Genomic DNA, 24,407 nt, shown 5'->3' on the forward strand with positions numbered 1-24,407 from the left:
GTCAACACAACATTTCTGAAAGTGGAAACATTAACGGTCTCGAGTGGCTTTTCGTCGCAGCTGAGTTCGACGATCTAATCAGTGAACTCACGGTGAGTCTCATGGTTTGAGAATAAAATCAACACCACCAGATTGATTGATAAGTGGATAAATACTGATGTAAAACCCTTGATTCATTTCGTCAATTTTTTATCGGCATGAAATTCTATTTTCCAGACCCCTAGAATAATATAATATCAGAATACACATGTTTATTATCTGAAATTCTCGGATGGAGGTTAATTCTCCTCAGCAATGGGTAAAGGGAACAATTAGGAATCCCACGTTTTATACCATTCCTTTACAGCCTACAAAAACTACGGAATCCACGAAAGGAAAGCCGTAAAACCCTCGGGCTTACCTCTTAAACTCACACTTTGAATACGAAAATTATTTGCCCCGGGGTTTGAATTATTAAATCACAGAATCGGTTGCATGTAGGATGGCAGTCGCCATTCAGACTTGAGTTTTCACATCGACGCTATAAAATAGGAACGATAAAACGTACGAGTTGAACGATCTGTTCCTCTAAATGTGCGATCTCCATTAATGCATCAGTGTGAAGTGTCGTTATGCGTCAGTGAGTTTCATTACTTATCGGATAAACCAGATTGTCTGAGGGTCACTGCTGTTTGACCCATTGCCTCCTAGTATAACTGACACTATTTCTAATTCATTTCAGATCACGGTGAAGGTTTTTCCAACGATTTATCAAAAGGCCAAAACAAATCAACGAATTTATTCCGAAGCTGGAAATACCTCGGAATATTCTCCGTAAAAATTCCCTAAATTGATAATTAGTGTCTTCCAACGTAATTACGGTAAACAATCGGTTCAAAATACTCACACTACGTCTTAATGTTTCAGACTGAATTTTCGGCTGGAGTCGCGGATATAGAATTGTGGAAAATTGAAATATAAATAATTTTGATGGAGATAGAATGGGGAGCTGAAGGGAATTATCTAAGGCTTTTCGTCTTACCTCCTAAAACAATTTCTACTTTCTCTTGTATTTCGCTTGACAATCTGGAAGCGAATGAAACCTACACGGCTATGGCGAGTATCTCCATCGAAAAGTAGACAGAGTGAAAATTGAATAGAGTTAGTATCCCAGAAACAAAGAGACGGAAAACTGCATTACGGTTTAGTTTGGATTCTCTTTTTGCTGGTCTCAACTTTGCTATCGGTGTTACGGTGCTTTAGCTGAGGGATGAGAGGTCCTCATGACTCCCATAATAATCATGTTAACCCAGTTGCACTCTCAGGACACCGATGTGACTAACAAAGCCATGTTAGAAAAAAAGGCTGGGGGGTGGGTTGAAAAAAATTGTTAAAAAAATTATAACGTGGGGTTATATCAGCCGGTGCAGGCGTGACCAACGGAGCGAGGTCATTTTCCTCTGGTGGAAGAGCTGACGATGGACAAAGTGAACGAGACAGAAACGCACACACTTCCTCATCGGTGTAGGTAACCCAGATTTTTTTCATCCCCCTCATTTCTTTTTTTTCTTTTTGCTGCTCGCTCTTCCTTCCAGGGGGGAAGTCATTGCTTTCCTCATACGGTGGAATAGGGATATATTATTTGCACTCCACCAATGCCATTCGGTTGATAGAACCTAGGAAGTGGACTCGACATGGACGCACGTACGCCTTCGATTGCACTCTTCAAGAATTATTGCACACTGCTGCATTTGGTACGGGTTTTATTGTATGAAGCAAGTAACGAGAGTTGAATTTGACTTCTTTTTCAAGGGAAATTTTGTGGAGTTCTTTCTGTGGAAATATAGGAAAAATGATTAATTATTTAATTTAGTGGATATTCTGGTGATTTCCAAGTTTCAAGTTGATATTGAACCGGGGAATCAGGAAAATCTGGAAAATTTTAATGACTCTGTGATTGAAATTTTAAAAAGTTTTTCACACTGTACATTCAATGTAATAATTATTTTCACTATACGAGGAATACGTCTCCTGCGATGTTCCTTTAAATCGTCTGTGTATGAATATAATTGAAAAAAAAAATATGAAATGAATTTGGGATTTATTCTCGTTGACCTCCCAATTTCCTTTCATTCTTCCATCATCAAAAAATTCTGAATCTTCAATTTCCATTACGTCCTGCGACAGTTGGACCGAGTGTATTTTAAGAATCTCATTAAAACCTCCTCCGTCAGCCTTCAAAAGCACAAAAAGGCGTTAATACGAGGCAAAACGAGTTGGGAAGAAGTACGGAGGTGTCAGAGATGCAGGGAATTTTAGATGAGACAAGGGAGAGTAAAGTGTCTTGGGGATGGGCGGAGATCGTTAGGGTCTGAGATCTCGGCGTTTGGGAAAAATTAAATAAACAGTTCGACTCTGAAGAAACGGTGGGTGTCATCCTTGTGGAGAGTCTGGAGAACAAGTTTGCAAACTTACTTTTCATTAATTACTCCCACACCACCGAGTGTCACGTAAATCAAACCGAATAAGATCGATTCGATAATCGCTAAAAAAAAGTTCGACCACATCATTGACTTGAATCACTTGCGCCCAGACTTCTCAATCAATTCCCTCGATCATTACAGAAATTATGAAATCAAGGTACGTTAATTCTGATTTATAATTCCTTAATATTTCGTACCGATTTCATTACCGATTTTATTTCCATTATTTTAATAAATAAAATAATGCACATGAAATTCGAGACCCGAAATATTCCCCAGAATTTTCAGTTACATTACCATAATCATTGTAATCATCCCGATCATTCACTACTCTCAATGACGCAAACGAATGTTCATCCGGTATTAACAATAATTCACTGAAAACTGTCCACTGGAAAGTTCCAAATGAAATTTTTAATCTCGTAATTGAAATGGCGAGCTTGTCACATCTATTTCACATGCATTTTCAACTCCCGGGTTTTCCCCTCGAATATCTATCTATATTGGAATAAACGATACAAATTCACATGAAATATCAACGCGATTTCCGCGAGCCGTGAAAAATCTCCTGTAATTACTGAATAAAAAAAAGGACCAAACCAAAAAAAAAAAGAAAAAAACATGAAATATTGTCGAATCCCGTGAGAAAACATCTCCAGAAAATCCCATTGCCACTGATGTAGTTTTTTCGATAGACGAAAAAAAAAATGTAGTTACAGTTGAACTGCAGCAACGTATCGTACCGTAAGATCCGTAATGCATCGAGATTATGGCGTTGTACGTGCGGAAGTTTTTTTTCAGTATAAAAGGGGTTTTAAAGCCTTTCCCTCACTCTCCCCCTCATTCCGAGCTCCTCGAATCGCTCGCGATATATCCAACGTACTCATATCAGCAACGGAGAATAAAAATAATAGAAAAAAAAATCCACATCCTTGGATCCCTTTCCACCACTTTCCCGTCATCATATCGACACGAAGTGAATCTAAATCCGAATGGTACACAACACAACCGTTAAACTGTCAGCTAGAAAGAACTCATGAAATCAATATTCCTCTGGTATCAGTCGTGGGGTTGGAAAATCGACGGTTGAGGGTGAAGATGTGACTATCTTCATCTTCTGAGAGAAGAAATGTAAAATTTTATTGTTAGTCGTGTTGTGAATTTATTGCGAACATCAGCTCCTGTCGGAGGGAAATACTCTTTTTTTTTTGCATATAAACCGATATGAAGCGAAAGGAAAAACTCCAATTCTTAATTCGCGATCGGAAATTTTTCAGGTGGAAAATGCAGGTTAATATGTATTATTCTTGAAATTGGACATCCCATGTAGCTGGATATAAAAAAATAATCATTTTATTCTCCCAATATTCAATAAAGCTCGGATATCGCCGTAATGGAATAATGGAGTTCAGGCATTTACTCTATTGAATTCCCAATGTATAAAAAATCCAATTAAATTGAGTGACCAATTATCGTCATAAGTTATGGAATGCAGACTGTATTTCAAATATGAATAATCACTTACGACTAAAACTGTTATTGAATTTTTAACAGAGATAAAATCGATAACCTGAGGATTTCAAGTGTCCACTCAATATTCACCAACAAAAACGCATCCCGTAATTCCGGGAAAATACGGGAAATGTGATTGAGGAAAATCCCATGAATTCCCGCGAATTTCCTCGGAGCGGTCGGTCATTTATTCTGAATCTTCCCAGTTAGATCGGTAATTAAAAAAAAAATTGTTACAGGTGTAGAAACAGAATAATTCATTAAATCCCCATCCCCGTTATCCTGGGGGATTGAGGTGAGGGCAATGGTCCGTTTGCAAAGGTGAATGGAAACTTGATAGAAATTATTGAGACGTATATAATTGGTGAGAAATGCCGTCTGTTGGGATTTTGAGATGGTATCGGAGTGGGTAGAGATTTCCGGGGTCCGGAAGTTGGACTGTGGTAAGGGCATAACCCTCGGTGGTTATGGGTCCAGGGTATGACCACAGTCGATCATCCAAAAGAGATACTTTGCATAGCTCGTCCATTTGATGTGGCCCAGACGAGGGAAAACGCTCCTTTCTCATCAACTCCAACTCCAACCTCTTTTCGAGATGGCGTTCGATACGATAGTTATGCCTTCCCACCCATTCTTGATGCCGACGTCTTACACTGCTGAAGGCCAGGATATTGCAAGCGGTTGGATGTTTGACTTACCAAGTAAACCATCCTTCATCCCTCGTCCTCGACAGTTCTGCATCTATGCCCTCACCATCTCCATCCCACCGCCTTTCTAATAAGGGATATTATATACCTGAAACCATAGTCAGACATTGCCTCCCAAGCGTGAAACCCAACTTTGTAAGTGAATGACTCCTCCTCACGCTAAATTGCTATTTATAATTAATTTTGGCTCGACTTAAGAACGCGTTGAAGGGTGTCTCATCCAATTTCGCTGCGATCGGTGCGCTCAGCATTATTTTATCCTAAATTTTTCGGTAAAACGAGGGAGAGAAAGCTAATAAATTTATCGGGAAAGAAATGTCAAAATTACCGTTCCAATATTTATCGTTGGGCAACTATCAGAAAAGCTTCGGAGTTGGTGGAGAAGGTGTCGAAGAAAGTCTCGAGATTCGGTTTATAGACATCACAAATTCTAATGAATTCTTAACGATTTTACTCGTCTCACCTTTGGAAGTATTTTCGGTTTATCCTCGGGTGGTCTCATATTGTTTGAAGCCACTGGGTTAGTCAGGGGATTAGACCAAGAAGTCCTCCAGGGGATGATGAAGAGGAATAAGAATTTTTGATTGTTCTTGTCATTACAACATCAGCTTCCATCAATCACCAGGAATTCTCTCATCATCTTCAAAGCACGGCAGATATAAAATCGATTATGACGACAATTAAATCTTGTTTAAACATTTTAAATACCCAGAACTAAATCAAATCGCCGTAAAAATTCCAGCCGCCTCAATGTTGAAATGAATAAAAAATGAGGGATTTAAGTATTCCCGGAGTATTGCATGATCCCCCAAGAATTTTCATTAAAGCTTCAATGAAAAATGCAATAACCCGGTAAGGTACGACAATATTTTGAGTCAGGAGCGCAATATCATTGCAATATGATTATAACTGGAGTTACTGCATGTCTTACGAGAGTTTCAGTGGAAATTCCATTGAAAATTTCTCTGAGTGGAGCATTCTGAATCCTCAAACCTCGAGACGCTTCTCTCCCGAGTTCTCTCCAACTCATGGCGATTTATAAACTTGATAAGAACAAAAGACGTCAACTGTACTGCATACATGAACTGAAAAGTGACGTTGAGATGGAGAGAAGCTGAATGAAAAGAGTATGTACGGATATAAAGAGTGAAAAACTCTCGACTTCCCGTCTCAACCGGAAATACAGTGCCACCGGGATGGGATGGAGTCTGGATGAGGGGAATGCTATAGGATATATATCAACGTTTGGAGGATGTTTTCCTTGGGAATATCAGGACTATAGTCCGCTTGGAAAAGCGGAATGTCACGCGTCTAAAAGGGGAAGCGAGTAGAAGCGTTTGATTTCCTCTTTTCTTCCGATACAGCCGCCGCTCCTTTTCGTTTCTTCCTTCAACCTATTTTTTTTTCCCCCTCTTGTTATTCGACTTTCTTCTCGTGTTTATGGCTTTTTTTTTTCTTCGGTTCGTTTCGCCGGGATTTCCCCCGGGGAACTCGCGCATTGTCACATCACCGGGGAATGTCTTCTTTTCGGTGCATTTATCGAGGATCGACGAAATATTGAAAAATAATGGGGTAGCGATGAATTTTTAGAGTCTAGAAATGGCGCTGGGGAAGAAATGAGATGTCTGTATTTTCAGAAAAATTTTAGTCCACGCAGAAAAATATTTGGTGAATATCACGGAGCAATTCGCGATATCTGGAGGACGGAGTTTTCGCATCATTTTGTCCAAATGATTATCGTAATGTTAATCACAATCATCTGGAAATTGCTATATTGAAAAATAAATGCGAATTCGTGTTATTGTCACTGGTGGAATAAAAAATTTTAATTATCACGATATTTCGACGAATAATTAAGGGAAATAAATTTTAATTGAATGGTGAATTGTGGAGATAATAAATGGGGAATTAAGGTTTTGCGACATTGATGTCATTGACATAAGATGAAATGGGCTTGATATTTGTTGGCGTTTGTCGAGCGATTAGGGTACGTGCCTGTGAGAGTGTCTGGAGTCTCCATGAGTAAAGCCAGTCAAACAGGGGTGTTTGTACTGGAGTATCCGTGGCTGGGCACCAGAGGGTTGTGATTCATGTTCAGGTACAGCTTCCGTCGTCGGGAGGCGCGACAACCCGAGAAGCAATTACCGCACAAAGCGAAACCAGCGGTGAGGTACAAAGAGAGTGAGTTTGTTACCAAGGCCATTCCTGATGTTTAAACAATCCCCTGTGAGCGTTTAATTGGCAAAGTGCACTCAATCAAATTTCTCTAGTGTCTCAGTCGAAAAAAAAAATGTCCTGATCAGAAGAATCGACGGAACGTCTGATGAAGTAATTGAAAACTCCAATTTTGTTGCACTATCTTAATTACGAAATTTTATCAGGAAATATCACATTTTTCATTGAAGATTTCTCAACAACGAGAGATCATGTTGTAACAATAATGATTAATTAAGAAATTATAATAATTATTATTGAGTATCAATATCATTATCAGTTAGCTATTTAATTTTGTTTTTTTTTACGCATCTATGATTGCTTATTTTAAAAATAATTGAATAATTAAGAATTACGATTACATGATTTTTTGTTTTTTTGTTACAGGTGAGTATCCAGGTCGAAGCTTGATATATTTACCATCTTCATTCAGTCTGAAATAACAATTCCCGTAAGTGTAACAACCACAATAATTTCGCAAGTAAGAATACAGTAATCTCCTCATGAAGTAATCAATTCCCCTCATGCATGCAAAACCCTATTAATTCGCTTTATCAAAATTTCAATCATCCCGCTGAGAAAATAAGGAGTTAGTCCGAATTTATGGGCCCTAAAATTTCCCATTCAATTTTTTTTTCCGTAATTTTATTAATTTCTCCATAAAATAATCATTAATTGAGCCCGGGTGGCTCCAGCACCTCGAATCCCATTAAATTCCCCTCAAAAATTCTTCCACCAAACATATACGTCGCATAAGCCACCCACGATTTTTTTTTCCCTCTCTTTCCACTTGAGGTTCTTTTATTTCATTCCATCCCTACTATCTTCCCCGAAGAAGCCGATGTTTTTCACCTCGATTCGCGCTGAAACGACACGCGCACGGTGAGGACACTGATTGCAATAAATTGCCGACGGTTTATTCTGCCGTGTATATCAACATGAATGAGAGTGCGTGTCCTGGTAGTCAGTGGATATAAGCACCGTTATAAACGTCCATTTTTCATTTCTTTTTCTCATCTGCACATATATATTTTTAACTGGACCCCATGTCATGTGGATATAAAACGCACTCAGCACGGGTTTTGCCGTTTCAATTAAATCCATGTGAATATCGCTAATTATTCGATGCATTAATTATAATGTTTTCTTCGGTGTCTTGATTTTTTTTAAGATGTCATTAATTATATCGCTGGTATAGGTTATCTTAATTATTTAAGGTTAACTGGATTTGCTGATATTAATAAATTACGGAAATAATTGAATTCGAGATTATTCGATCAAGATGCAAATTGCGAATAATTTGTTTAAATTTAGAGAATTATTAGGGAGAATGTGAAATGACAATATTCACATTTCTCTATGGAATTCTCAAAAATAATCATTTTTATTGGATATTTTTTTCCGAGTACTGACTAGCAACTGGCGGGTCTTCCTATTCTCTTGAAAATGGTTCTCTTCCGCGGAATTGAGTCCCCGTCTCCATCATTCCCAAATGAATAAATAACTACTGCACATTTTCCCTCATCTTCCGCCATTTTCCTCCTTTATCCACCTGAAACGTGAAAAAAAAAACTAGAAATGAAACCCAAAGGGGAAAGCTGAAGAATCCCCGAGAGAATGCCACCTGCACTGAATGCGACATCGGCATTGATTGGCCCGGAATTTCTCGCATTTGTTAACGAATAATCGACATCTTCCTCTCCAACTACTCAATAATCCGACTTGTACAATACTCTTCATGAAAATATCGTCGATAAATTGTCGCTGCGAGAGATACCGTTTAATCGATTGAAAATCGATAAATTCCGGAGATTATAAACTCCGGAAAGAATTCTCCGGTACTAGCAGGTACTCGAAGTGAATGGAAATTCTCAGCGAGCTTTTGTGACATGTCTCCACTGTCTCTACCTCGTTTATTAACTACGAAAGGGCGTACGTGACTCGACTGATGTTACACTATACCCACATACACCCACTAGTCTCAACGACTCGAATGAACAATATAATGTAATTCTGCTTTACTGAGATTCCGCAATATACTTCAGTGCAATCCAAAATCTCGTTTCATTGTTTAATTTCACCTGCCGGTACCCCGGGCTCATTTTAATTCCAAACCGAGATTATTATCATTTATTAATCCCCCCCCTTTTTACCGAAATTTATCGGAGTCCATATTATTATTTAATGACACCCTTAAAAAGATCGACGAATTTAACCGAGACAGCTGAATTTTAATCCTGACCTTTTTCTCATTTCACTCCGCAAAAAAATTTCACAGAAATTTTCGCCTTCTATCAAAGATCCAGAGATATCCATGAATTGGGATATTATTATTATCCTGAGAATGATAGGGGAATTTTTAATGAAATTCGTGTGTGAAAGACTATATGACCCGACGTTTTTCCGTCGAAATTAATTTTAAACTCGCCTCGAATTGCTAAACAAATAGAGGAAATGAGTTTGAAACAGGAGAAAAGCAGGAATTACCGAGATTAAAGTACAAAGATGGTAAGTACAATAGAGAGAGATGTGAAGTGTATGGTAAAGGTGGGCTTAACGATGCGGCACGGTTGCGACATGCCCCCATCGTAATGCGATTACATTGACGCCCTTGTGTGTGTGTGTACAGGGCATATGGTGTACTTCGAATGTATGTTATACCTCAATGTGTTGTTTGTGTAATATTGTATTCCGATATATTCGAACGCAGTGGTTCAGGAGACCAAGATAATAGGGCAACCGCTCAGAATTGCTTTGCCCAACCGTATGGTAAGCAATTGGGATATCGATTTGGTAACAATGAGAATTATAAATGGTCCTTGATGCTGGCGGATGTATAGTTTAATTGTCAGGGCTTGATCGGTGCATTAACGACATTATCCAAGCGACGATACTTTATTTTATTCATTTTATTCGGTCAACCAGTCGGGTTAATCGATGTGCAACCGGACAGGAGGGAATCCTTTTTTTATCTAAAATTATTTGGGTAATGCTCGTTTTCTCCTCGATACTGTAGTCATTTTTGCTGATTCAATAATAATTATTAACATTATAACTGAACATAAATAAACTTCATAGGCCAGTAGAGTAGGTTTTTTAATTTTTTTTCTATATTTTTCTTGTCTACAGGTATTGGTATTATCCCCAGGATGAATCGACATGAAACTATTAATTAATAAATATAATACATATTTTGCAAAATCGTGGATTAAATTTTAACGTACGGCTTGTTAATTAGAAAAAATTGAAAAGTAAAAAAATCTATTATAAAAAATTCTGGTAAGTTGTCAAAGAATTTTTTCCTTCGACCAAAAGATACGAGTTGAAATGAAAAATTCTAGACTCGTGTAATTTAATAGCAAAATGACACGGAATTAAATATATCGAATAAATTCTTTTAATCCGTATCCGCTACTTGTATTACCCACCTGTTCATACGTGGTCAAAGCCCACTGGATCCACATGAATAGAGTGGAATGAAGAAGGCAGTGTAAAGAAGGCGAAGGCGAAGGCGAAGGCAAGAAACCGTGTAATTTGACTTTCTACCCGGTATTTTGCCCCGAAGGACTCGCGAGAGGAGTTGGTTTTACTCTCGTGTGGCCCGAGAGAGTACCGGCTACTGCCATTACTCTCGGCTACTACAATCCGCGAAAATTGCCCACGTAGACTCGTTGGCACGCGGCGCCAACTCTCCCCCCCTCTCCCCCCTCCCGCAACTGCCTTTTTGCGGTTTTCACTGCGATACAGAGTCTGCAGACAATATTTCTGTCATCATTCCTAACGAGTCTCCTAACCAGCGTTTTCTCTCTCCAGGGAATTTGAAGGGATTTCAAATTCCTTCGTCGTCACTCTAATGAAAACACCGGTAAAGCACTCGTTATCAGTGGGGGATGAGTCCCTCGGAAAAATTTGTTATTTTATTATTTATGCGAGTTGAGAGACTATTTTCGGGCCTTTGTTGTCCCTTGTTTTTGAATTTTTCACTTTACCTGCGGTATTTTTGGAGCGTGATGGAAAAGTTGATGGTGTGACGACCGCAGTTGCATTCTTCATGATAGTACTCCCCGCGAATTGATGGGTGAGTGCTTGAGGGGGTAGAAGGGAAGGGTGTTTTTTTATTCAGAGAGGAAAAATGGAGATGAGAGGGAGGGTTTTGGGGGTTTACGGGGATTTTTTGGGGGTGAATTTTTTCAGGCCGATGATGTAACTCTTCAGGTGTAATTTTACAACAGTTTTTTAATTTTACAACAGTTTTTTAATTTTACAACAGCATTTGGTCTCGCAATATCAAATACTCAATACCCTTTTCACCTGTCGTTAAACATGTAAGGAAATTATTATTTCACGACATTTTATCTGCCTTTCGCAAATGTTTTCATCGGTTTTTTTTTTTTCCACCTCGTGCATAATTAAAACCGGAAGATTGATATTTTCAGATCCACGAGGGGTAAACTCGTTAGTAAATATCGGTTGAGTGAATTCATATTTGAAGGAGTGGTTGGAGCTCTGGATTATATTCTCCATCGAATACGAGACGAGCGTCTCCTCGATGTGATTAAAAAGGTGTCGGTTGGACGAACGGGGTCAATGGTTCAAGGAGAGTCTAACAGATCGGGTTGGTGAGATCTTTTCGGGGGAAATCTGACGTGGTATATGGCGTGACCTGCTATGATCGCGGTATGTATCTGCGAATTAATAATCCAGTGATTTGCGATAGTCTGACGCTTTCGCTGCATTGAGGTTGTCCATAGGTAACCTCATACCCTTCATCTTGCTAGTCAATACTTCATTAAATGTCGAGACGATGTCTCTCAATTTTTCCATCAATCTTTCAACTCATTCCCTTTTTCCATTTCAGGAGAGAATATTTAAATTATATCCGCACGGAGGCTATATTTTTCATCAGAGAAAATCTTACCGTAAATCTTCATAAATATCTCCACTCACTCAAAATCATTTCATTATTTATTCTACTGAATAATTTTATCTTATTAATTTTAAATCAAAATCAATTGCGATTACTCAAGAGCACAAGTAATTCTCCGTTTACGCCCACCCGTCTTCGCTTTTCTGAATAATTTAGTAGGAAATCGGATTTCGGGGGATTTATTCACGAATTCAGAAATGATAATTGATTTTCGAGAAAATATAATTATTGATGGGTTGATAGAGTTGATAAAAATTTCACCATCAATTTTGTGAAAAGGAAAATGTAATTTTCATTGTATTTTAGTCTCTTTTACTTTCTCCGTGACATCACTTTCATTTCCAATTTATTGATAACCGATAAAATCAAGTTTTCGGGTAAAACGGTAGAGTGGGGGTGGCTGTACAGCTATAAATCCAGTGGCACTTCCGCTGAGCCAATCGGTCGACAAACCACCCATCCACCAACATCATCGTACCCATACACAGGCCTTATACCTCCTCTATGTACTCCTCATCCTCCACCTCCTCCGGGGGATAAATCACACGCCACCCGTTATGAGACTCTGTTCGCCGAGCCGTGGCGCGATCATTTGTGAATTAGGGAATTGAATCGATCTGGAATCGCGCCTCGTTGCATTTCACGAAAATAATAACGAAAGGGGTGGTATATAAATTTTCCCTCCCTCTATCTCCCTCTCGCCCCCTTGCTGTACGTGCAGTTTGTCGTATGCCCACCAGGAAAAAGTCAATATTTCCCTTTTTACAGTTGAGCAAATTTTGTTGGGAGTTTTTTTTTTTACGAATGGTTCCTACAAAATTGCAACCACAAAAAAATCATCTCGGTTTAGTGTTTCCAAGTGGATTAATATTTTTCATCGTTTTCACGTTCATTCCAATTTCAATTGCAGTAAAAATATACATTGTTTTAATCAAATTGAAATTTTTAGAGACAGGATGGGGAGGACAATTTATGGACTGTTTTGAGAGAGGGATGGGCTTTTGAAAAATTTTCGAGATTCAATTATTTTGGGATGGTTTTTACGTTTTTATAGATTTTTTTTATCCACTTTTCGTGGATGATGTTTACGGATTTGATAAACTGTTGATTGATAAATTTTTTATTTGATCGTTTTTATTTTTCCCTAGCTGAATCTACAGGAGGGGATTTATCATCTGTCTCGTACCGAGTGTCACTCTCCGCTAGAAGAATCCTCTGACATTTCCTCCCGAACCCAATGATTATCCACTTATTCCCAAAACAATCTATTAAAGTGTCAATTTTTAATGTGGAATTGACAAATGTTCAACCCCCCAAGTCCATTAACTTAATTTAAAACCTTGAAAAATACCCCAAGGCAACTTTTCCATAGCAGCGACTGCACTTTATCTCAATTTTCCCTGAATATTTTCGAAGCAAGAGGTGGAACCCCTTTGACACTGACTATACAGATAAAACAAATTGTTCATATGGATGTCGCGGGGTAAACGAAAATGGCATATAAAAGGGGAAAAGGGGGTGGTAGGCCCGAAGAATATAAATGCGACAGTAGAGGGTTCTGGTACTCCAGGGAATCCCTTACGGTTCCACGAAAATTCAAACTGCCACCCCCTACCGACAGTACTCTCATGTCGTACATACACTTTACTATTCGAAGACGCGTGTTTTGCGAGATGGAATGGTGAAGAGACTCTGAATTACTTACAACGCCCTTTTCGCAGTAGACCTGAATAATACCCATAACGTAGAAATATATAAAGAAGAGGGAAAAACCCTCTGTACTAGTGCACGTGTAAAACATTTTTTTCAGATCGTGTTTTTCCCTTTTCTGTTGTTTTCATTTTTATTTCATACGTGGGCTTTTTTCCTTTCATCTTGCCTTCATGTGGGCCAAATGCAAATTGCGGTTGTCGTAAAAGCCCGCAAGGATGAATGGAAAAAATACATTTTTTTGAGTGAAAATTTTTAAAAAGCTGGAGAGAAATGCCTTTCCACTCGAGGTACGGGGAATTTAACATTTTTTTTTTTGTTTTTTTTTTGTAAATATTGAACGTTACTCTCGTTGTCTTATCTACCAGCACTTCCATTTTCTCGCGTATGGCGTTATGGATCCAAATTCACCATTTCAACTAGCTATGATACACAACGTGTCCACCAAAATTGTCCATGATAGAGTGGATATGATAACGGTGTTTTATTACTTTAGACTCGCGAACGATCGCGACGTGATCCCATCGCACCATTGCAAACCCAACAGACTGTCCGTCACGTTATCTGTCCCTTGTTTGCCCGACAAACGCAAAAAAATAAACCATTTTTTAAATATTTATATGTATTCGACGAACCGACACACATTCCCACGTATTCATTACTCAATATTTCTCAGCAAAATTTCCTCCGCCTTTTACATATTTTTTATGTTTCATCATGAATTTTACATTACATTGTTAAACATTTTATGAATTTCCAGAATCTTCTGAATTTTCAATTACATGAGTATGAATTCCGTTTCAATTGCAAACACCCTAAATTCCGGGGAATTATTATTTGTAATTTCATGTGTAATTCACAATTTTAGAAAGTATAATTATTTTTAATTCATTCCGAGTAGTATGAATTCTTTGCAAAATGTCAAATTTTCGATATGAAAATTCTCTGAAATATCCGTGAAATATAAAATTTCCAAAAAGCAATAAAATATTAGATATTAAATATAAAAAAATATTCTCTGGTGTTTTTGACATCGGAAAGTGATTTCAGGGATTAAATGGACAATTAAACAACAGGAGCTATTGAAGACCCTTTTATCCATATTATTGTTATTGTTGTTGCCTTGTCTTATTTCAGCTGGTGTTATCATTTTTATGTGATATTCTGACGTGTCACTATATTCCCTCTGTTTATACCCAGGACTAAAATCACGAATTATATTGGGGCTAGAAATTACCGGACTTGCATGTATACAACAGTATCTCCCTGAAGGATTAAACTTTTCTCGTTATTATTGCATTTCCATTTATTGCCCACGAGTTTCTCGCGTTATGGGAAGAGGCTTGTGATTTATTAAGACCATACCCATCTCCCTTTGCCTGAGAATAAGCTCGAGTGAGACGATGAATTCTCTTTGTCTAAACCTTCTTATAACTCCGATTTTCCGTCTCTCTCGTCTCACTTGTCGCAATATAAACTGGATGAGGTGCTTTACTCACGATAAAACGGGGTTATATTCCGTTTCAGGCGGAAAATAAAATGGCGGAAGGGATTGAGATATGTATACTGAGAACGAGGGAAGGAGTGAGTAAATACGAGAATTTATGTACTCAACTTTTGCGAAGGAGATTCTGTTCAAATGAAATTTCTTGTTGGCGGAGAGACGAAAAATTATCGGATTTTCTCATTTAGTAAAACCCTGGAGTTCATGCAAAGAGCAAATTTAATTCAATTGCAAATTATTTATTTACCCACAAAAAATATACACTATTTTATTTCCATTTCTCTTAATAGTTATGAATTACAAACACTCAATGTAATTATCTGACTTTTTGTTAGAAAATTATCAAAATTTCATGGGAAGTTAAAGTTTAATTTTCATGACGTGAATTCTGAAGAATTTCAAATTTCGTAATTGTAATTTCGAATTTGTAATGTTTTTAAATAATATAAACGGTTTTTTTTTCATTTTCTGCAAAATTTGTTTTAAGTTTCAATTCGCGTCCCCAACGGAATTTCATAATAAAATTGAAATTAAAAAAATGGTGAGACCTTTTTTTTTCATGTACTTTGCCGGGGATTTTCTCGATCCTCATGGTTGATGGACGAGGAAAGGTCTATATCCCCGGGTATAACTGCAGTAATGCCAGTGCACCCCCGACAATGCGTCAGCAACGGGGCATTAGGTGGACTTGGATTCTGGACGTTACCCTTGGGAGATGACAGCCCCTCAGGCCAGATGAGAAACTAGGAAAAAATTGCATTATCGTGTGATTTAAGTGACGTGTGCCAAGGGTTGATGAAAATTGTCGTAATAAATTTTTGCTATTCAGATTATCTCCTCATCTAGTCCACCTCCTCATCAACGAGGTACATTCCACGAGTTCCACTGCACGAGTTCTATTCTAAGAGATAAACCTGGAAAATAAATCCTTGTTAGAGGACACACACGTCACTCATCTGAATATCGTCATTAATACGTCATTAACAGGTGCGTTTATGCATGGGTAAATCCACTCAATAATAAGGTTCACATAACACTTACGCAACATTGCCGGCATTGCCAACAAAGGGAGCTTGAAACACTGGATAAAAATACAGTAAAGACGGATAATCCCTTGGATTATGCCGTAAGAGTATCTCATAAATTTCGTCGTATGACTCACGCGTACGCAGTCCCACGGATTACGATAGTCTCGCGCAAGCATTTCGGAAATAAAGTAAGAGAATCTCGGGCGTATAAAAACTCATTTAGATGCTCAAGGGGGTGAGGTGATGGGTGGTGAAGGGGTGAGGGGGTGGAAACTGTGAAATGAGACGTGGCGACGAGAGCCTGTAAGGGTCTCCAGTGGATTGGGGAAGGTCTCCACTTTTTCGAGGGAGAGGGACTGATGCTGACGGGAATGAAGAGACTGAGACATCCAGATGTTGAGGGGGTGGTGAGCAGTAGATTCGACCCGTTTCCAGTCCGACGGGGATGGTGTACGCTTCGACGAGTCTTTCGATTTGAAAATAGATGGTATGGCGTGATGGGGAAGGAGAACGATAAGGCAGACTTGCCAGCAAGGGAAAACCTCTCGATACTTGGTTGGTATTGAAAGTTTTGGATGAAAAACGTGGAGCAAACTGGTGTATACTTTCTTTGGTATGGACTTTTGGTATTTTTTCGAGCGTGCATTGGATCTGGATGGAGGAAAATGAGGTTTTAGTATTGAAGAGCTCGGGATATCTTGTTTTAAAGTTCAAGGGAAGAGTTATTTCGGGGGATAAAGTTTATAAATATCTTGATTTTTGAGAGCGTGGAGAGAAATATTCCCGATAAATTACCCATCATCCGGTAATTGCGTATTGGAATTCCAGAAATTTACACTGAAAACTATAACACATTGGAAATTATTATTGCGATAATTGTGAAAATTAATTGTTGCTATAACTTATCCTCACGATAACAGCATGACTTGTTTTTTTTTTATGGAAGGAGAAGTTCGTATTGATTAATTTTCTCCTTATCTGAACATGACTAATTTAAATGTCGAATTAAAGAATGTTTATTTTATTTTTCGTTAATTAAAAAATGTGAAGATTCATCAAATTTATGTCCTCTTTTTATGGTTCCACTCTCTTTCGCCTGATTAAACAGTTGTTTACGACTGCAAATACGTACAGGAAATCCAGGCTGATAAGAAAGCAGAGTCACGTTTCAGAACACGGTGGAGAGAAGAGAGAGAAAGTGATTTTAATTAAAATGCACGAGAACCCTCTCTGACAAATTGGCCAGACACTATGGGTATTGTGAATCAGCGTTCATTCCCCCTCCATTATTCGCCAAATCCTAGTCTATTCCATCGACCATTTCCATTCTATTTATTTTTTATCCACAATTTAACCCACAAAACAACTCGCGTTATGCTAAATTCAAAATGCAGACGAGTAAATCATTCAATTTAAATCATAACTTACAGTTGATTGGAGAATTAATACCCCCAATAAAAGGAATGCAAGTGTGAAGGAGATTGGGATCAGAGAGGACAGCAATCCGAAGATTCTGACTCGAGCCGTTGAGATAAAAATCTCAAGATTGCAGACGACTGTAACCTCAGGGATTTCAACGTATTCAAATGGAATGAAATTTGCACAAATAAATGTGAAGAGAAAGTCATTCCCTCGTTCACTTCCATCGGAGGAAATGAAAAAAAAAAACGCTTTCTGGAATTTATGTTACAATTTTTCCTCAAGAGAATGTGGAAAATGTCGGAGGGAGTGAATAATACGAGATCCTTCGGCTTTCCATTTGCATATTGTCAATCTCTTCATCATGAACATTTGTGTTTCACTCCCATAAAATGAATGAGCGTCGGGAACACTCTAGGATGAAAAATGTGGATTTGAAGAAAAATATTTGAGGCGCGTGAAATTTCGCGTTTATTGTGACACGTTATCGGCTCTATCCATTAAAAAAATTCAAATCCCTGAGGCAGTTGTTTATTCATCTCCAGCTTGAATCAATCCACTGAATCCTCGAAAAAAAAAGTCTTGAATAAGAGTAAATCTGGGATGAATGTAAATGCAACAAGATGGGAAAGTGATGATTCCGTTCTGTTCAGTCGGACGTGGGTGAGGGAATAAGTCCTCGCGGATTTTCCCTTCCAAAGAAACAGTAACACTTGCACAATAGTCAGCCTCTGCAGAGTGGCTTCTTAGCATCTGAGATTGCATTAGTCAAATTCTTATTCGTTTCCACAACGTGAAAAGAGGAGTGCCATTCAAATGTGTTAGTGAAGAATTGTGAAACAAGTGGGTTGGATGGGAGGGGTATTTCACTTGAATTTTCTTATTCAAGGAGGGATAACTGTGTGTGTAAGCTTCCAAACTGGTTGCCACGTACCTCCGCCCCTTGCATCGCTGTGTAATGCGAAACTAAAACAGAATTATCCCGGCACTCACCCTCGGGAGGGGGTAGGATTGACGCCCTACGCGTTGGGGTGCATTTTAACGTGCAAGCTCGGGAAAGGGAAAAAGCTGGGTTAAAAAAAAAAAGAGTCGTAATTTCTTCTTTTCCTAGACACAGCTCCATGAAATTGAGACGAATTTTACGATGATGACTGGACATTTACGCGATACTGGGGGAACGGATAATTCTACGCTTCGGGATTAAATTAAAAAAGCTTGTTGATTTTTTTATGTAGAAAAGTAAATTAAATTATTGGAAAATTCACAGAGAAGAAAGAAGGCTCTCCTTTAGGCGAACTTTACTTTCTTTAAATTTTGAATTTAATTTGCAATACAGTGGAAAATAAAGTTTCATTTTTCGCTGAATTCTTACAGAGATTTTCCTCTAGGTGTGATACCCCCGGTGTAATTATTGTCAGCTCGGAAAATATATTTGGAGCATGAACGAGAGTTATGGCCATTTCTCATTTCTCTTTTTTTCATTCTTTCTTTGTATTTGTTGGGTATAAAAAATTATCCCGTCCATCAGAGTGACCATAGGATTGACAACGGCGTGGTCGTTCATTCCCAGCGCCTGATCGAATTACGTCGACCCCCCAATCCCCCCCGGGCCCTCTTGTCTCCCTCAATCCATTGCAATTGGTGAGAGGGAGGAGTGAAAAAAAAAAAATACAGGGAGAAATGAAAAATGAAAAAGAGGAATACCGTGGAACGAGTGGGTACTCAATTCGTATTCGAATGCGTCGCCCATCCCCTCGTCCACCCCCTTTCCACCCCCTCACATGTACTCCTTCATTCTACACTCTCTTTACGATATTCCACGTGAAATTCGCGTTGACGCAACGCTATCGGTTTTTGGTATCCACCATATCAGGGAACATGGATTTGTCTGGAGCATGTACCAAGCTTATCCGATTTCAATGATATCGCTTGAGGTGGTATATGCGTCCAATATTTTTTGAGACAACTTCAAACACGAGGTTTTTCATGTTTCACGGATTTTTAGAATTAACGAAGAGGATAATGCCCCTGGCGTTGAATTATTCGGTCTAAGAACGAAAGTGTAGAAAAAATACCGTATGGGACTGGGGGGGAAGCGAATTATGACTTCTGTGCGCAAACTCAAATTTTTTAATAGCAAATTCGAATGCGGCAGACATTTATTTTTTAATTGAGAATTGAGAAAAGACGCGACTATAACGGGATTCTACTGTATAAATGATTATTGAGAATAATTCCGTCATTCACGGGTAAAAATTTATGAAAATTTCAGTCTCATTCATCCAAATGTTTAATTATTTTCTGTTGAATTCAATATCAATTAGAAATTAAAGCTCACTACATCCCTCCATCATCTTAAAAATTCAGGAGCATTGTACTTTCTATATCAAATAATAATTTAATTTTCAACCCAATTCTCCCATGTTGAACCTAAAAATCCAGCATCACCTACAATAAAATATTTAACAATAAATAAAAAAACCTACTATAAAATATTCAATAACTAGACTCTGCACAAATTTCCCGCGGCATTCCCCTCATTAAAAATGATCGCAATTTTCCAACAAATTGAAAAAAAAAAAAAATCAGCTGAATGCATGAATTGCTCCTAATTACATTGACTTGTCGGCAGATTATTGCCGATGAAATTCTCTGAGTAAAAACCCACTCCCCGAATTAACCAGCAATATATGAGGAATGGGCCAATTGGACTGGCTATTAAGCTGTGGCCATTATTTACGAGGACTTTGATATGCAGTTAGGCAGGTAAAAAAGATGATCACGTACTAAAATTTATGCTTTCCGTTGCATCGGTTGCGTTCAGATGCATGTAGTTGCGGTACAACTGGATAATGAACTTATCGTATGGCAGACGGGCGTATGTAGGATAGAAAGGTGGCGCGACGCGGATTGTGGTGGGAGGGTTGAGGTCCCGGGTGAGTAACAAGCACATTGAATACCACCTTGATTGGAGCCTCGGGGAGGCTTTGCCAGCGATACATCGATGGTTCGTCTGCTCCGGTAATATGACCTCATGGAAAAGCCTTCGATTCGATTACGTTTTACTCTCTATTCTCTCCACGGGACAGTCACGTGTGCCCAATGAATACACGACTCTCATGCCAGACGAATGTCAATAATAAATTATGAATAGATGCTCAATCAATTTATCGCTACACTATTCTGACGTATTTCTAATGAGGACGTGATTCACGGATATTATATACCGTCAGGAGAGCGGGAAAACCCATGGGGTTGGAAAGTTCAGAGATGGGACAGACTTTCCGGCTCGATTCACTCGCTGATGGTTCAACTTGCTTCATTAACTTTTAACATGTCAACAAACTATTTTTTTTTTGTTATTGCTCTTTCCCCGATGTCTTTGCAAGTTTCGGGATGCAACTCTAGCCTCTGGGCTGTTTCATTTTATCACGAGGCAAGCCGTGAGGAATTTTTTGGGTGTGTAATGCTATCTTTTTGTTCTGTTTTCGGGAGAATTCGTCTCATTCTGTCGTATTGACGTAATATATTGGGTACTTATTCGAAAGTTCATTGAACAGGTTTTAAAAAATATGTGAGTTCTTTAATTGCCATAATTTATGTATTTTAAGACTGATTAGATTCAATTCCATACAAAAAACTGGAGAGCACCCGACAAATCATTCGAATAAGTCGTACCAGTTAGAATCAATTTTTTTCAGCTGCGGGGGAATTATCACTGCCCTAGATTAATGATCTTGAATGAGTGTAACATTAATCTACAAATGCAGAACCTCTCCCCATGATAATTTGTCTTCAATAAAAACTCTCATTAACACTCCCCGCCTGGGCTGATCCTATTTTTAACTGGAATAATAACGAGCGAAATATTTACCACGGTTCACTACTCGAAAGAGTACATTCTGGTGTACAAATGTTATGATCCATAGCAGTCTTACGGCCCCCGCACGCGTCCATCCCTCCTCTTGAGCCTCGCAAAAGAGGGCCGATCCTCCAGTGATCGTTAACCCAAGTGATTTACGAGCTCGTGTCCGTAATAAAAAGAAATGAAGATAAAACTAGAATAAAATTTTCTTGCGATGCACGGCAAAGTGCATTCGAACGGTCTCAAACTTTCACGGGGGGGCGGAGGGGTGGAGGGGCGGAGGGGGGTTTATCTAATCTCTGAATCACTATTTGGGTGACTAATCGCTATCCCGAATCTCCATGGAGGCCCCTTAATTACGCGTTACCGTCGTTCGGAAGCTAGTCTCGGTGAGGAGAGAGACACGCTGAGATTTATGGATTGAATTTAAATCAGTGGGGCTGGATCAACACTAGACGTGGAGGAGGATTTTCATCGACATGGATTCTCCTCGAGACTCAGTGTGTCTCTATATCGAGAAAAAATCCTGTTGAAATTATGTGACTAGTCACGTAGTCGCAATTTTTACCTCCATTTTCACGAAATCCCAGAAATTTCAGTGAATTCTCTGGAACACCTGAAATTCCGTGGGTTTTCATCTAAATCTGAATGGATAATCCTATAAAAACCGATTAAAATCTCTGACAATTGTTATTAATTTTTATATATGCATTTTTTATTCGAATTCCTGAAATTTTACTCAATTATCTGTAAAGTCTAAAATTCCATGGTTTTTCAAAAATCCCACAATGATTTTGCAAGTTACATATTCTCAGTGTAATTTTTTTTTCCTGCGGCAGTACAGGACAATTGGCAATTGCCAATGGGTTGAATATTCAGTGACGCATTGGGCGTTATATCCTAATTTTATCCTTGAAAAAAAAATTCCACTTCGAAAGTGGAGAGGACAAAGGCACCCGTGGATTCAATCATCCACATAGCATCATTTGTCCCCTGTCTCGCTGACAACAATTGACGACGTAATTAATGAACATTACATTCCAACCCCATTCCAGCGTTCATCAATTCCATCCCCTCTCTAGTACCAATGACTCGGCAAACTGATTAGCTCTGAGTGGAGCCCATTCGAAAATATCATAAATTAATTTATTCGAATGAGCCATGCACGCTATTTTCGGGGACTAATTCTGTTTTATTGAACACTCTCATATAAATTTTAGGAGGTCAGAATTCGGTGTCTGAATTCTCTCCTGAAGTCATTGGGCGTTAAGTAACATCACTGTTCATTACAAAATCATTCATCTATAATGATATCATCATATAATCATGCACTTTAAAATTGAACATTAACTCCGGTTGAATTTATTAATCTATTCACATTTCTAATGAAATCGTGAATTTCTAATGACAGCAAAGTGACCTGAAATTTCTAGAGCATTCTCCATTAATAAATCAGTCAATTTCAAAAATAAAATTCTGGTAATTCTCATTTCTCATTAAAAATGTTGAATCCTCAAGGAACGAGTTCCCATAAAATTAAAAATTCAAGCTTTTATTAAAAAATCCCTTGCAACTCAATCCGAAAACCAATTTGTCAAACCAATTCAATTTTCAAGACAAACGAAAAAATTCAGTGACAGATATTAATCGAGATTAAATTCGAACTCATGTAATCAAAAATTCAGATGACTACCCTTTATAATTGGTAATCCTTCAGGTCAAGCAATTAATTTCTTAGCATAATCGTTTTTTCTACGGTGCAGCAAAAATAAAAGCAAGCAAAATAAAAAAGTCGGAGCTTTTAGACTGATTATAAGCAGATCGAATTGATAAGACAGGTCCGATAAGGGCGTAAGTTTCCCTCAGAAGATTAATGCCTCGACTTCCCAAGACGTTTCGTTAGAATGTCCAACAACGGGTGCAAGTGAACTATCCCATCTTCCCTTCGTCTCACTATTATGAACAGTGTCGTTGGGTATATTACTCAGTTGCCTGCAACTACGGCCGCCACGGATAACGAGGAAATTTACATAATCCTTCCACCATAATGACATTTACCTAGGAAAATCGGTGTCTCGTTGGCGCGTTACCTTTTCCCTCGGCAACTTTCTATCCTTCATCATTCCACTCTGTTTTATACCCCAAGACGTTGGTCTCGTCTGGTTTCACGCGTAACATCATTATTATTGAATCAATGCCTTCGTTTTCATCGTGGCATCGTTACCCCCTCGAGCTTATCTCGGTATATTCTCTTTCATCCCTCACGGGTACCGCTCCCTCGTGCCGTCATTCAGGCGAAGCCACTTCTAATATTTTTGCATTAATTTCAGCCTTGAACAGTGGTCATTGATATTCATCCATCTGTTGGAAAGATTCTCATCCATTGATCGATGATTTTTATTTTTGTTTCAGGTAAGTCCCTGCGGTTCCAACAACATTTTGCTCGAAGGGTATCGTGAGGACGTACGCGGTTCGAAAATTAATTTTGAAATTTTGAATTCAGATTTTTTGTTATATATTTTTGCATATTTTTTATGGAAAAAGATGACAACTGCTAAATATGGATTTTTGAAAATATCGGTGACTTTCTTCAATTCTGAGATATTCGTTGGAAAGGGCCTCGAAAAATTCACTTATCCTAGTTTATGACTTCGCAAGAGAATTTTTCAAGATTTTTTGAAATTCTCAATGACGATATTAAATTTTTGAAGAATACTTCATCGGCTAATGGATGAATCTCTTGTAAATAATTATTATTCTAAATAATTTCTCAGAATTTCTAATTTATCGACCTTGTGACTGACACGTAAAAAAAATTTCCGACGCTAGTCAACGGGAAAACCAATGAAGTAAGTAGAACAAATTCATAAAAAATGACAACGAAAAATTGATCCCTCAGCACGTGGTGAATTTCCCCGAGAATAATTTCAATAATTTTTCTCCTACGATTTCTACAAATCGAACACGATTGACAATTCCCCATCGATTAGCACCTCAAACAAGACCATTAACGCCGTCCATCTGCCGACCACCACGCAATTTTTCCCCTTCGAACTGCA

General features: G+C 38.4%; 1 protein-coding gene and 1 long non-coding RNA gene across 3 annotated transcripts in view; one reads left to right on the top strand and one right to left on the bottom strand.

Annotated features, from left to right (window-relative positions):
• sli (slit guidance ligand) overlaps positions 1–24,407 on the top strand; it is a 217,902-nt gene that overhangs the window by 136,980 nt on the left and 56,515 nt on the right. The gene's annotated exons all lie outside the window — the stretch shown is intronic.
• LOC105267191 (uncharacterized) lies at positions 8,415–10,495 on the bottom strand. Its single transcript, XR_892236.1, has 2 exons — positions 10,324–10,495; positions 8,415–8,447 (listed from the first exon to the last, which is right to left on the bottom strand). It is a non-coding gene; the product is annotated as an uncharacterized lncRNA (long non-coding RNA).

The sequence above is a fragment of the Fopius arisanus genome, unplaced genomic scaffold (genome assembly GCF_000806365.1).
Source record: "Fopius arisanus strain USDA-PBARC FA_bdor unplaced genomic scaffold, ASM80636v1 scaffold00045, whole genome shotgun sequence".
NCBI lineage: Eukaryota > Metazoa > Arthropoda > Insecta > Hymenoptera > Braconidae > Fopius > Fopius arisanus.